The sequence below is a fragment of the Coregonus clupeaformis genome, chromosome 36, assembly GCF_020615455.1.
Source record: "Coregonus clupeaformis isolate EN_2021a chromosome 36, ASM2061545v1, whole genome shotgun sequence".
In the NCBI taxonomy this organism is placed as follows: Eukaryota; Metazoa; Chordata; class Actinopteri; order Salmoniformes; family Salmonidae; genus Coregonus; species Coregonus clupeaformis.
The window spans coordinates 27,350,790-27,366,019 of NC_059227.1; the positions used below are offsets into that span (position 1 = coordinate 27,350,790).

Here is a 15,230-nt window from a genome sequence, read left to right on the forward strand (position 1 = left end):
TTTACACCCACAGGTGCGTGCCCCAAACCCTTCACCTGTGGACCTGGACTTACTCCCTGTAATGCAATTACTGTTCCACCAGATGATAATTATAGTTACTGTGTCAGAATTAGCCTTCCCCTCTAAGACATATTAGACACCCCAAGCATGGACCCACACAGTAATAAAAAAGAGGAAACCCTCTGTTCTATTCCAGTCGGAGAAATCCACTGCCTGTTTCCATTGAAGCAAAGTCCTTTACAATGAGTATTATCCTGTGAATGCCCTAGCTCCCAATCTTGAGGAACCCAATCCTATTCCTCCAAAAGTAAAAATATAACCCAGCCCTTGTGGATGTAATGGAGGCTTACCTCTAACTGATGTCTAGAAGAATTCAGAAAAAGTAACAGACTCCAACCCCAAAAAGAAAAATTTCCAAAAAGTAGAACCGAAAACAGCAGTAAAAATAACAAAATAATCAAAAGGCCCCTCTAAGCAGAATGCCCCAAAAGAGAGAAGGGCGTTCTAACCCTCAAGCAATGACTTATATACTGTCATATCCCCCGTACCCAACTCCTTCCTCAAAACTGGTTACATCTGGTTCATAATGGACTCGCCCAGCCCCAACCCCCATCCTTCGCTGCACTTGTCATCCTCCAGAAGGACTGAAAATGAAGAGGTTGGTGGAAGTTCATGTTCCATTGCCCGTTCTTCGTCCTCCCTTTCTGGTACTTCCCCATGCTCCACCTCTGGCTCTGCTGATGCTGGAGTCGACGTCGAAGGTGCTGATGTTGACTGCAGTCCTCGGCTGACTGCGATTGCTGCTCACCTCTCCCTTCCTGTTTTTCTTCCCCTCATGACAACTCTCAGTTTCTCTGGCCTCATGCTCCCTCCGCCCTAGAATTAACTGTAGCTCAGCAGGAGTGAGAGTTACATCCACTCCATGAGTCATGACAGTTTTCTTGAATTTGTTCTGGACCTGGGAACTGTGAAAAAAACTGGTGCCATGTCTGGTGGGGTAAGTGTGTGTCAGTGTTGTGTATAAGTTGACTATGCAAACAATTTGGAATTTCTAACACATTAATGTATCTTATAAAAACAAGAATGCAGTCAGTCTTTCCTCAACTCTTACCGAAGAGAGACTTGCATGCATATTATTAATGTTAGCCCTCTGATTACAATTAATAGCAAAACGTGCCGCTCTGTTCTGGGCCAACTGCAGCTTAACTAGGTCCTTCTTTGCAGCACTTGACCATATGACTGGACAATCATCAAGATAAGATACAACTAGAGCCTGCAGGACTTACTTTGTGGAGTGTGGTGTCAAAACAGCAGAGCATCTCTTTATCATGGATAAACCTCTCCCCATCTTTACAACCATTGAATCAATATGTTTTGACCATGACAGTTTACAATCTAAGGTAACACCAAGCACTTTAGTCTAGAACTTAGGGAATGATTTGTACCAAATACAATGCTCTTAGCTTTGGAGATGTTCAGGACAAACCATTATTACTGGCCATCCATTCTTAAACTGACTGAAACTTTTTGTTTATGGTTGCAGTGATTTCACTAGCTGAGGTTGCTGACATGTATAGGGTTGAATCTTCAGCATACATGGACACACAAGCTTTGTTTGATGTCATTAGTAAAAAACATAAAAGAGTAGAGGGCCAAGAGAGCTTCCCTGCAATACACCACACTTTACATGTTTAACATTAGAGAAGCTTCCATTAAAGAAAACCCTCTGTGTTTATTAGATAGATAGCTCTGAATCCACAATATGGCAGAGGTTGAAAAGCCATAACACATACTTTTTTTCAACAACAGATTATGGTCAATAATATCAAAGGCTGCACTGAAATCTAAAAGTATAGCTCCCACAATCTTTGTATTATAAGCCTGTTTTAACTACTCCTATAGAAATGGTAGTCTTGTCAGATACTCAGTAGGAAGGCCTGATGTCACTATTATTAAAACAAGACCCAGATGGCAAATATAAAGATCCAGTCCATTCTGAAAAGGCCTTTGATAAAGTAAGGCATGATTTTATATATAAATGCCTGGATTTTTTCAATTTCGGTGAGTCTCTTATTCATTGGGTAAAAGTAATGTATAGCAACCCCAGGTGTAAAATAGTAAATAGCGGCTACTTCTCAGAGACTTTGAACTGTGAAGAGGAGTTAAACAAGGGTGTCCGTTGTCATCATATCTATTTGTTATGGCCTTCGAAATGCTAGCTATTAAAATCAGATATAATAACAACATTAGAGGATTAGAAATCCAAGGCTTAAAAAAAGTCTGCAAGCAAGATCCCTGCAATGTCTCATTGGAGATCTAGATACATTTTCTGGCCTCTCTGGGCTAAAACCTAATTATGATAAATGTACCATATACCTTTACCTATAAAATGGGCGGACGGTGAAGTAGACATATTTGGTATTCATATCACAAAATACACTGCTCAAAAAAATAAAGGGAACACTAAAATAACACATCCTAGATCTGAATGAATGAAATAATCTTATTAAATACTTTTTTCTTTACATAGTTGAATGTGCTGACAACAAAATCACACAAAAATTATCAATGGAAATCAAATTAATCAACCCATGGAGGTCTGGATTTGGAGTCACACTCAAAATTAAAGTGGAAAACCACACTACAGGCTGATCCAACTTTGATGTAATGTCCTTAAAACAAGTCAAAATGAGGCTCAGTAGTGTGTGTGGCCTCCACGTGCCTGTATGACCTCCCTACAACGCCTGGGCATGCTCCTGATGAGGCGTTGGTCTCCTGAGGGATCTCCTCCCAGACCTGGACTAAAGCATCCGCCAACTCCTGGACAGTCTGTGGTGCAACGTGGCGTTGGTGGATGGAGCGAGACATGATGTCCCAGATGTGCTCAATTGGATTCAGGTCTGGGAAATGGGCGGGCCAGTCCATAGCATCAATGCCTTCCTCTTACAGGAACTGCTGACACACTCCAGCCACATGAGGTCTAGCATTAACTTGCATTAGGAGGAACCCAGGGCCAACTGCACCAGCATATGGTCTCACAAGGGGTCTGAGGATCTCATCTCGGTACCTAATGGCAGTCAGGCTACCTCTGGCGAGCATATGGAGGGCTGTGCGGCCCCCCAAAGAAATGCCACCCCACACCATGACTGACCCACCGCCAAACCGGTCATGCTGGAGGATGTTGCAGGCAGCAGAACGTTCTCCACGGCGTCTCCAGACTCTGTCACGTCTGTCACATGTGCTCAGTGTGAACCTGCTTTCATCTGTGAAGAGCACAGGGCGCCAGTGGCGAATTTGCCAATCTTGGTGTTCTCTGGCAAATGCCAAACGTCCTGCACGGTGTTGGGCTGTAAGCACAACCCCCACCTGTGGACGTCGGGCCCTCATACCACCCTCATGGAGTCTGTTTCTGACCATTTGAGCAGACACATGCACATTTGTGGCCTGCTGGAGGTCATTTTGCAGGGCTCTGGCAGTGCTCCTCCTGCTCCTCCTTGCACAAAGGCGGAGGTAGCAGTCCTGCTGCTGGGTTGTTGCCCTCCTACGGCCTCCTCCACGTCTCCTGATGTACTGGCCTGTCTCCTGGTAGCGCCTCCATGCTCTGTTGTCTATTCCATTTGCACAACAGCATGTGAAATTTATTGTCAATCAGTGTTGCTTCCTAAGTGGACAGTTTGATTTCACAGAAGTGTGATTGACTTGGAGTTACATTGTGTTGTTTAAGTGTTCCCTTTATTTTTTTGAGCAGTGTATTTAAATGAGCTCTCCACAATGAATTTTTATAGAAAACTAGTAAAAATAGACAAGATCGTGAAACAATGGAGTGGTAAATACCTGTCCATTTATGGTAAAATTACACTGATTAACTACTTAGTCATATCTCAGTTTACTCACTTACTTATGGCGCTGTCTACTCCTGATGATTCGTTTTTCAAATCATATGAGCAAAACATATTTCGCTTTATCTGGAATGCTAAACCAGACAAGATAAAGCGTGCCTATCTATATATGAATATGAACTGGGTGGGTTGAGATTATTAAATATAAAAGTACTAAACCTCTCTCTAAAAGCTTCACTTATACAAAAGTTTTACTTGAACCCAAAATGGTTCTCAAGTAGATTACTAAGAAAAGCTCATCCATTGTTTAAAAGTGGCCTTTTTGCCTTTATGCAGATTGCCATGTCTCATTTTAGATTAAATGAAAATTAAGCCTTGTTCAAAATATCTCTCTTTTTCAAACAAGCATTGCAGAGCTGGTTACAATTTCAATTTCATCTCCCGGAAAAGATAGAACAAATATTACAACAAATATTATGGTTGAACTCCAGTGTGTTGGTTGATAAAAGACCTGTATTTATGGGAAAAATATGTTTGAAAAGGGTATTTTGTTTTAAATGATATTGTAAATTGGAATGGTAGAGTTATGTCTTTCATGGAGCTACCGGAATTGTATGGAAAGGTCTGCTCAATCAAAGATTACAAACAATTGATTACAGCATTACCCCAAAAATTGAGTAAGCAGGTGGCAGCGGGAGGAGGTAGGGCACTGGTCTGTCTGCCCAATATAAAGGATCAAATCTGGCAGAGGAACAAAATTGCATAAATAGCAAAGTATATCAGTTTCATTTGAGGACCAGGATGTTGACAGCGGTCCCATACATATTGCAAAATAGCTTGGAAGAGATTATTATTATTATTTATTTTAATTTTTAAAAAATGTAGGGGAGGGTTTGGCCAGTCTGGATTGTCCTTGTCCCATCGTGCTCTAGCGACTCCTTGTGGCGGGCCAGGCGCATGCACGCTGACTTCGGTCGCACTGTGTTTTGTACTTTTTACCCCTTCTTTCGTGATATCCAATTGGTAGTTACAGTCTTGTCCCATCGCTGCAACTCCCGCACTGCTTCTTGACTGCTCACTTAACCCGGAAGCCAGCCGCACCAATGTGTCGGCGGAAACACCGTACAACTGGCAACCGAAGTCAGCATGCATGAGCCCGGCCCGCCTCAAGAAGTTGCTAGAGCATGATGGGACAAGGACATACCGGCCGACCGTCCAAACCCTCCCCTAACCCGGATGACGCTGGGCCAATTTTACACCGCCTCATGGGTCTCCCGGTCGTGGCTGGCTGTGGCACAGCCTGGGATCAAACCCGGGTCTGTAGTGACGCCTCAAGCACTGCGATGCAGTGCCTTAGACCGCTGCGCCACATGCCTTTCTCTATAAGCATGCTGAAAGTTTACTGTTAGAACCAGTAAATGCCGCTTTACCATCATTGGGTAGCAGAATTACTTTGGCTTCCCTCCAGGCCTGAGGACGAACACTTTCCTCTAGGCTCAGATTAAAGATATTAAATTTAGAGTGGCGATAGAGTCAGCTACCATTCTTAGTAGCTTTCTATCTGTTGTCAATGCCAGGAGATTTGCCATTATTAATCGACAACAATAGTTTTTCCACCTCTCCCACACTAACTTAAAAAAATTCTAACTTACAATGTTTTTCTTTAATTATTCGTTTTTTTTATGCATGAATACAATGATTCACTGTTCGTTGGCATTTGCTGCCTACGTTTGTCCACTTTGCTAATTAAGTAATAATTAAAATAATTGGCAACATCAAATGGTTCAAGATAAATGAGCCATCTGATTCAATGAAAGATGGAGTTGAAATTGTCTTTCTGCCCATAATTTCATTGAAAGTACTCCAAAGTTTTTTCCATCATTCTTTATTTCATTGATCTTGGCTTCATAATACAGTTTCTTCTTTTTTGTTGTTGTAGTTTTGTCACGGTTTACTAAGCCAGAACCCAGAAGCAGACCAGGACAAGGTAAGTGGTGTCAAAGGTGAGTGTTTATTTAACTGATCCACGAGTGCTGCTGAATAATCCAGGGAACAGAGCGGGCGGCGTGGATGAGTTGTTGAGGGTGCAGTAGTTGGTCCAATGATGGCTCGGCAGCCGCCGACCATCAGGCAGAGGGTGGGTGAAGGTTCCGGACGAGTGACTGCAGGGAGAACAAAACGGAGGTAAGCATACAACAAGCAAACAAGGTGCAAAACAACAAAACTAATGCTCTAAGCTCTAAGACTGATCCGCTGATAAACATACTGTTCATGGCTAACGATCCGGCAGGGAATGGATGTTAGGCCAGAGCCTAAGAAGGGTGATGATCAGGACCAGGTGTGCAGATTGCTGATGGGATGCAGGTGCGGAAATCAAGAGAGCTCCCGCCTAGCAACGTTGCCCGGCAACCAGGCAGGGAGCGTTCCAGAACCCTCGGGAAACTGGAGATCACGAGCAGAAAAACTAGTACACAGACAGGACCCGACTCAGACTGCCGGGATCGTTACAAGTTTATTCACATAATTTCTCAATTTGCAGGAAGTCTGCCCCATCTCTTTCAACCATACAAAATGCATCATACCGGTTGTATTTCTGTATTTTGAAAGTTATATATCTTGAAAATGTGATTGCTGACATGCAAATTATTGTGGGACAATATTAACAATGGACTAATGAAACAAATACCAACAAATAGTTTTTGGGTGAAGTTTTCCTTTAAGTATATTTTCTTGAGATATGAAAAAGTATACTCTCAGGAAGCATGTTCCTCAGCTGTGCATGTTTCCTTATGTGGAATAAACAATTATTATCATTGTCAACTTTCTCTTTCTCTGCACTCTTCTGAACAGGAATTCAGAAAGTACCTCAAAACTCATTATTGGCACTGAAATTATACTTATAGTGTACTTGATCACTCACAAGAAGAGTTTCATTAAACAAATCAATGTTTCAACTTACAAAACAACTCCAAGTGTATTTTGAATGAATATACTAAAGTACAATTAAAGTGTATGAAATGGAAGTACATTATGTGTAAGTGTGTTTAAGTGTAATGATAGTGAACATATAGTTTAAAGACTGAAAAACAATGCATTTTAAGTACATTTGTAATAAGTGTAGTGAAGTGTAGAATATGTATAGTAAACCTAAGATATACTAGAAAAGTACATCTCGTATTTGAAGTATATTATATGAATTTGTAGTATATTTAAGTATACGTCAGTATATTTGTAATATATTAAAATAAACTTTCCCCACCCCGCTTAAGTAGGCCTTCAGTGGGAATCTGTATGTGATCTCAATCAGAAGCAAATACTCAATCTTCACCTCTTAATTTCCTCACATAACCCCCTTTGGTTTCTCCAATTTCTCTTACCTTTTCATCACATACTTTTTCTGACTCAGTCAGTTTGTACTGTCTCAGTTTGACGCTTGTATGATGTTATGGTGAACATGTTGTTTGGACTCAAAATCTCAATCCAGTATCCATCAGGATCCTGTATAAAGGCCAGTCCCTTCATTTTACCTGTGTGGAGAAAGAACTTTGAACGTTGCATTTATAAATTGAGAGAATACAGATGAAGCAGACTGATACAGATGAAAGTAAATTGTTATGTATCCTACACACAAATGCGTTTTCAGAGTGACCCTAAACATAAAACAAAATAATTGTGTGTGAGGGTTATGTCAGGGAAGAGAAAAAATAAATACCATCATCTGGCTTCTTAACAAATGTTACTCATTTTTCTTCAAATACTTTGCAGGCTGCATAAACATCAGGTACAGCAATTCCGATGTGCCCTGTATGATAGAGTGGAGAGGGAACATTTAAAGAATGTGAAATTGCCTCATGGTGGAAAAGGACATTCAAAATGTCGAATTAAAAAGATCATATTGTTTTCTCACCAAAACCTTTTGGATCAGAGTTTCCGTTGTAATATGATAGATTTTCATCTGACTCAGAGCCCCAGTTGCTTAAAGAGAAGAGAGTAAAGAGAAAAATATGACATCACCATCATGGTATTGTGACAGGGTAGGAACCATAGTTTCTAATGAACATATTTAAAAAATCCATCAGTTTAAAGCTAAAATATGTAACTTTTTGGGTGACCCTGACAAAAATTAACATAGAAATGTGAATTATAGATCTGTTATTCTCATTGAAAGTAAGTCTAAGAAGTGGTAGATCTGTCTATGTGCACTATTTCTATGCTTCCCATTTTTTTAAATTTACTTTTTGCGTGTTTTACTTTTGGTTTTGTACATCAGCTTCAATCAGTTGAAAATACAATATTTTTGATTATGGAAAATATATTTCACAGCGGTTTAGATGGTACAATGATTCTCTACACTATACTTGCTTGTTTTGTCACATAAACTGAAAGTAAGCAAACTGTTAGCATTCCATAGTGCATCTTTAAGCTAGCGATATCAGTTTTTTTTTTGTTGCATGGGCTGCATCTCAATACACTGCATCCACCTACAGTTGAAGTCGGAAGTTTAAATACATTTAGGTTGGAGTTATTAAAACTTATTTTTCAACCACTCCACACATTTCTTGAAACAAACTATAGTTTTGGCAAGTCGGTTAGGACATCTGCTTTGTGCATGACACAAGTAATTTTTCAACAATTGTTTACAGACAGATTATTTAACTTATAATTCACTGTATCACAATTCCAGTGGGTCAGAAGTTTACATACACTAAGTTGACTGTGCCTTTAAACAGCTTGGAAAATTCCAGAAAGTGATGTCATGGCTTTAGAAGCTTCTGATAGGCTAATTGACATCATTTCAGTCAATTGGAGGTGTACCTGTGGATGTATTTCAAGGCCTACCTTCAAACTCAGTGCCTCTTTGCTTGACATCATGGGAAAATCAAAATAAATCAGCCAAGACCTCAGAAAAAAAATTGTAGACCTCCACAAGTCTGGTTCATCCTTGGGAGCAATTTCCAAACGCCTGAAGGTACCACGTTCATCTGTACAAACAATAGTACGCAAGTATAAACACCATGGACACCATGGGACCACGCAGCCGTCATACCGCTCAGGAAGGAGACACGTTCTGTCTCCTAGAGATGAACATACTTTAGTGTGAAAAGTGCAAATCAATCCCAGAACAACAGCAAAGGACCCTGTGAAGATGCTGGAGGAAACAGGTACAAATATATATATATATATCCACAGTAAAACAAGTATTATATTGACATAACCAGAAAGGCTGCTGAGCAAGGTAGAAGCCACTGCTCCAAAACCACCATAAAAAAGCCAGACTACGGTTTGCAACTGCACATGGGGACAAAGATCGTACTTTTTGGAGGAATTTCCTCTGGTCTGATGAAACAAAAATAGAACTGTTTGGCCATAATGACCATCGTTTCGTTTGGAGGAAAAAGGGGGAGCTTGCAAGCCGAAGTGGGGGTGCTTTGCTGCAGGAGGGACTGGTGCACTTCACAAAATAGATGGCATCATGAGGAAGGAAAATTATGTGGATATATTGAAGCAACATCTCAAGACATCAGTCAGGAAGTTAAAGCTTGGTCGCAAATGGGTCTTCCAAATGGCTTAAGGACAACAAAGTCAAGGTATAGTAGTGGCCATTACAAAGCCCTGACCTCAATCCTATAGAAAATGTGTGGGCAGAACTGAAAAAGCGTGTGCGAGCAAGGAGGCCTACAAACCTGACTCAGTTACACCATCTCTGTCAGGAGGAATGGGCCAAAATTCACCCAACTTATTGTGGGAAGGTTGTGGAAGGCTACCCGAAACGTTTGATCCAAGTTAAACAATTTAAAGGCAACGCTACCAAATACTAAATGAGTGTATATAAACTTCTGACCCACTGGGAATGTGATGAAATAAATAAAAGCTGAAATAAATCATTCTTTCTACTATTATTCTGACATTTCACATTCTTAAACGAAAGTGGTGATCCTAAATGATTTTTTCTAGGATTACATGTCAGGAATTGTGAAAAACAGAGTTTAAAATGTATTTGGCTAAGTTATATATGTAAACTTCCGACTTCAACTGTATATCGCCCTTCCACATCTACGGTGGAAAGTGGCAGAGCTACAGTGCTGTTTGTCAGACCAGGAGACATCCCGAAAATCAGTCTTCTCACGAAAACGTCTGTAGCGTGTGAACGGTTTGGCCGTTCTAACTAATATGACTAGTCTATGGAAAGATGCGACTCTCACAAACATGATGGTGTTCTACGACCCCCACAAGTGTCACAGGACTCATCTGAAGGTAACCCATACAAATGAATGGAAGTAGGGAGGTAGTTTTGTGCCAACAAAAATAAGGGGTTAAATATGTGTCCAAAACAACTCAAATATTTCCTGAGCTTTCTTATATCTCATAGATATAGAACAGACACTTCTAAAACCTTATTCCTTGTGATTTATTTTTTGACTGTCATTTTTTGCCATTTATGAATGTGTTATTCAATGCGTTGACATGGGCTGTAGTATTTAAAAAATATATTTATATATACATATATATATATATATATACATACACCCACCATGCAAGTTATTTGCCGACCCGTACCTATGCTTGTTTGGCGACACTTTTTCCACGTCCAAGCCTATATCCATAATTGGTAGACGGTTCTGATTAGGAAGTCGTCGTTTGCATTGCTGCGCAGTGCCCAAGAAAGAATGAAATCCAATTGTTAGATGCTACCATCCCCCTCCAAATGAAAACCACATTTTTGCCTTTGTTTGGCACGTAAGACACTAGGGACATGTCGGCCGTGAACACAAACTTAGAGGAATTGGCTAGTTCCACGCATATGATGAAGCAGCATCACAGGCAGCCCAGATATTGATTCCATATTTTGCAGGTTTAGACGGTATGCACTGACTGAAGGGGCAGCGGCCCCTAAATGGCATAAGCTGCTCATCAACAGTAACATTGGGCCCAGGGTTGTAAAACAGGGGAAGGCGGTCCACCCACTTGTCCCACACTGACTTGATTGCAGCTAGCTTGTCTCTCTGCCGCCGAGCTGGTCTGGTGTCTCGGTTATCGAAGCGGATAATCCTGGAAATAATGTGTATGTTTTCCAGAGACATTTTCTTTGCAAGTTTCTGCATCCCACAGGGATTCTGTGGATTCCCCATTGGATCTGAAAACACCAGCAAGGATAAGAACCCCAAAGTATGCATGAAAATGAGTTTGGTCCATCTCCTTCCATCTTTCTCCAAAAACACGCCTTCCCTCCAAATTTGTGCAGTCCAGAATGATTTTCTGGATGGTGTCTGGAATGAACAGTTCAAAAGAAGACTTTATGTCCTGCACATGAGTAACCGCCATCCACATCGGCCCTGGTTGCATCCTTATCACATTGGCAGCTTTGAGGGGTGGCTCATTCCTTGGGCAAGAAGACCATTCAATTTCACCATTTTCTGACATATTTCTCCTCCTACAAGCTGCTGATGAGCTGGTTGCTGATGGGCTGGTCCTGGGGCTGGCTGAGGGTCAATCTCATCCTCTTCTTCCAACTCACTGTCAGACTCTGAATTGACAGAGACATGATCCTCATATTCTGAAAATTCTTCATCTTCCAAAGTAAATAGCAGCCTGTTATCAACGCTTATCACAGCTAATGATGAGAACCTAAACTCCCCAGTTACGCTTACACACAGGTGTTTGAGCATGCTAGATAGCTAAAGCACAGCTGGTTGCCTCTGTCTTCCATCTGTCTTCCGTAAACAAGCACTGTAACATGGAGATATGGCCGTGTGGGAACACTAACCCTAACCTTATAAAGGTCTGTAGTAATTTAACTTTTAGTTTTTTTTAGAAAAAAATCATGCTTATATGAAATATGCAGAGATCATCCCCGTATTATGCATTTTGCATCATATGATGCAAAATGCATCATATGGGATGATTTCTGTATTTTGAAAGTTACATACAGTGGGGAAAAAAAATATTTAGTCAGCCACCAATTGTGCAAGTTCTCCCACTTAAAAAGATGAGAGAGGCCTGTAATTTTCTTCATAGGTACACGTCAACTATGACAGACAAATTGAGAGAAAAAAAATCCAGAAAATCACATTGTAGGATTTTTAATGAATTTATTTGCAGATTATGGTGGAAAATAAGTATTTGGTCACCTACAAACAAGCAAGATTTCTGGCTCTCACAGACCTGTAACTTCTTCTTTAAGAGGCTCCTCTGTCCTCCACTCGTTACCTGTATTAATGGCACCTGTTTGAACTTGTTATCAGTATAAAAGACACCTGTCCACAACCTCAAACAGTCACACTCCAAACTCCACTATGGCCAAGAACAAAGAGCTGTCAAAGGACACCAGAAACAAAATTGTAGACCTGCACCAGGCTGGGAAGACTGAGTCTGCAATAGGTAAGCAGCTTGGTTTGAAGAAATCAACTGTGGGAGCAATTATTAGGAAATGGAAGACATACAAGACCACTGATAATCTCCCTCGATCTGGGGCTCCACGCAAGATCTCACCCCGTGGGGTCAAAATGATCACAAGAACGGTGAGCAAAAATCCCAGAACCACACGGGGGGACCTAGTGAATGACCTGCAGAGAGCTGGGACCAACGTAAAAGCCTACCATCAGTAACACACTACGCCGCCAGGGACTCAAATCCTGCAGTGCCAGACGTGTCCCCCTGCTTAAGCCAGTACATGTCCAGGCCCGTCTGAAGTTTGCTAGAGTGCATTTGGATGATCCAGAAGAGGATTGGGAGAATGTCAGATGAAACCAAAATAGAACTTTTTGGTAAAAACTCAACTCGTCGTGTTTGGAGGACAAAGAATGCTGAGTTGCATCCAAAGAACACCATACCTACTGTGAAGCATGGGGGTGGAAACATCATGCTTTGGGGCTGTTTTTCTGCAAAGGGACCAGGACGACTGATCCGTGTAAAGGAAAGAATGAATGTGGGCATGTATCGTGAGATTTTGAGTGAAAACCTCCTTCCATCAGCAAGGGCATTGAAGATGAAACGTGGCTGGGTCTTTCAGCATGACAATGATCCCAAACACACCGCCCGGGCAATGAAGGAGTGGCTTCGTAAGAAGCATTTCAAGGTCCTGGAGTGGCCTAGCCAGTCTCCAGATCTCAACCCCATAGAAAATCTTTGGAGGGGAGTTGAAAGTCGGTGTTGCCCAGCGACAGCCCCAAAACATCACTGCTCTAGAGGAGATCTGCATGGAGGAATGGGCCAAAATACCAGCAACAGTGTGTGAAAACCTTGTGAAGACTTACAGAAAACGTTTGACCTGTGTCATTGCCAACAAAGGGTATATAACAAAGTATTGAGAAACTTTTGTTATTGACCAAATACTTATTTTCCACCATAATTTGCAAATAAATTCATTAAAAATCCTACAATGTGATTTTCTGGATTTTTTTCCCTCATTTTGTCTGTCATAGTTGACGTGTACCTATGATGAAAATTACAGGCCTCTCTCATCTTTTTAAGTGGGAGAACTTGCACAATTGGTGGCTGACTAAATACTTTTTTTCCCCACTGTATCTTGAAAACATTTTTGGACTATGTCAACAATGGACTAATGAAACAAATACCAAAAGATAGTTTTTGGGTGGAATTTTCCTTTAACGTCTATGAATGGGCTACTGCGAGTTACTTATTGACAGCCCACGAGCTACTGATAGCTTGCCATCTACCTGTTGGAGACCCCTGGTTAGATGTTATAGGATCATCTTCTATTATATAAAATTTTTACAGGGCACTTCATAGCTCTACTTAGTAGCAGACCTGAAATCTATGTGCTTGTGTGCTGACCCACAGGGCACAGACGTCAATTCATTCCTTCTATTCCACGTTGGTTCAACATAATTTCATTGAAATTACATGGAAACAACGTTCATTGAACCAAAGTGTGCCCAGTGGGGAGGTTTTAAGTCGGGTGCCTACTGTGTGAGTTCAATTGTGGCTCGTCGGGAGAAAGTCCATGCTGTCCTGTCCTTTACGTCTGCAGGGATTTCCTTCTTTTCCTCATAACCCAGGAAGTAGAGTGTGAAGCACATTGATGGGAAGTCTATTTTCTGCAGCAACCTGAGGCAAATAGCAATCACAACTGGTTCAACTGGTGGGACAATTTGAGGTGAAGATGGAGAATACAACTCCCTAAGATCAATGAAAAGGTCACTACATCACATGCAAAATCAGAGGTTCATTTCTCATAACTCTAAAGCATCCAGGAGATCAAACCGATCACTCTACATAAAACCTGAAGCTAGGGCCACAATCACCACACAGGGAGAAACACATGCGACACACTTATTTAAAGGGGTCAGCAGTTTTAGTCATAAACATTTATGAATCACTATTTCTTGTTCAAGAGAATGAGAACTAATCTAGAGGGGTAGGGTACTAGGCCCGAAGCCCCTTCATGTTTGTGTGAGAGAGAAGTCTGGGACTCACGTCATGCCCATGATGCGGGTGTAGAAGTCTAAAGACTTGAGCGGGTCTTTCACCCTCAGCATAGTTTGCTGCAAAATGTAGTCCTGGGGAGAGACAGAGGGAGACAGACAGAAAAGAAGGGGGAGTGCCGGGCGAGTTGTCACTTGCAAAATATGTCTTGACCGCTTACTTCTCAGCTATGTTCTCAGCTTATAACTCTAGAAGAAAAGGAAGAACTCAAACTAGAGCCAACACATTACTCAGTATAAGTAATAACATTCTAAGGCCTGGAACTAGTTCCCTAAATGCTGTTTTCCGTTGGTATTTGCTATAGGAGCACACAGCCTTAGCTATATAGCCTACAACTCACATAGCTGAGGCCAGAGACTCTTGCTCAACAACAGGTTTGCTGAGACAGACTGTGTCAAGCAAGTAAAATAGACCTACTGTGAATAAGTGACAAATAAATGCTACACATTCTACTGCGTGACACTCACCTGGGTGATAGGGTCCCCTTCTTTGCACGCTGCGGACACAGCCTCATCCGTGAGTCCTTTATCTGTCATTTTGCGGTGATAAACCCAATTGACAGCAGGCAAATTCACAGGCCGTTCGAGTAGCTTGGGATAGGCACTCCCAAAGCCGACTGTGGCAAGTCGAGATAATTGACAGTGAAGCATGACACTCCCTAAAGTTGGCAGGTAGGAAGGGTTCACCAAATTTTTTTACCGAAAGCACTAGTAGAATATGTTAGTGTAAGTGTCAAACTAATGCCGAGGAGGTGTGCATTGCAATGGAGGCTACAACTGGCAGAAAGCCTACTCGGTTTTAAGTGACGTAGGGCCCTGGCAGAGTAGAGGAGTAGGTACAGAAGGACCTGACAACTTTCCCTGGTAAATAATAATGTTGGAGCTATAAATGAGTGAAAAAGCAGGCCCCTACAATCCTCACAGTTAGACGTTTCAAGAATGGGGA

At 41.5% G+C, this 15,230-nt stretch overlaps 1 pseudogene; it reads right to left on the minus strand.

The window, feature by feature from the left end:
• Positions 1-570: 570 nt before the first annotated feature.
• On the minus strand, positions 571-14,821 carry LOC121552122 (annotated as a pseudogene).
• Positions 14,822-15,230: the final 409 nt, after the last annotated feature.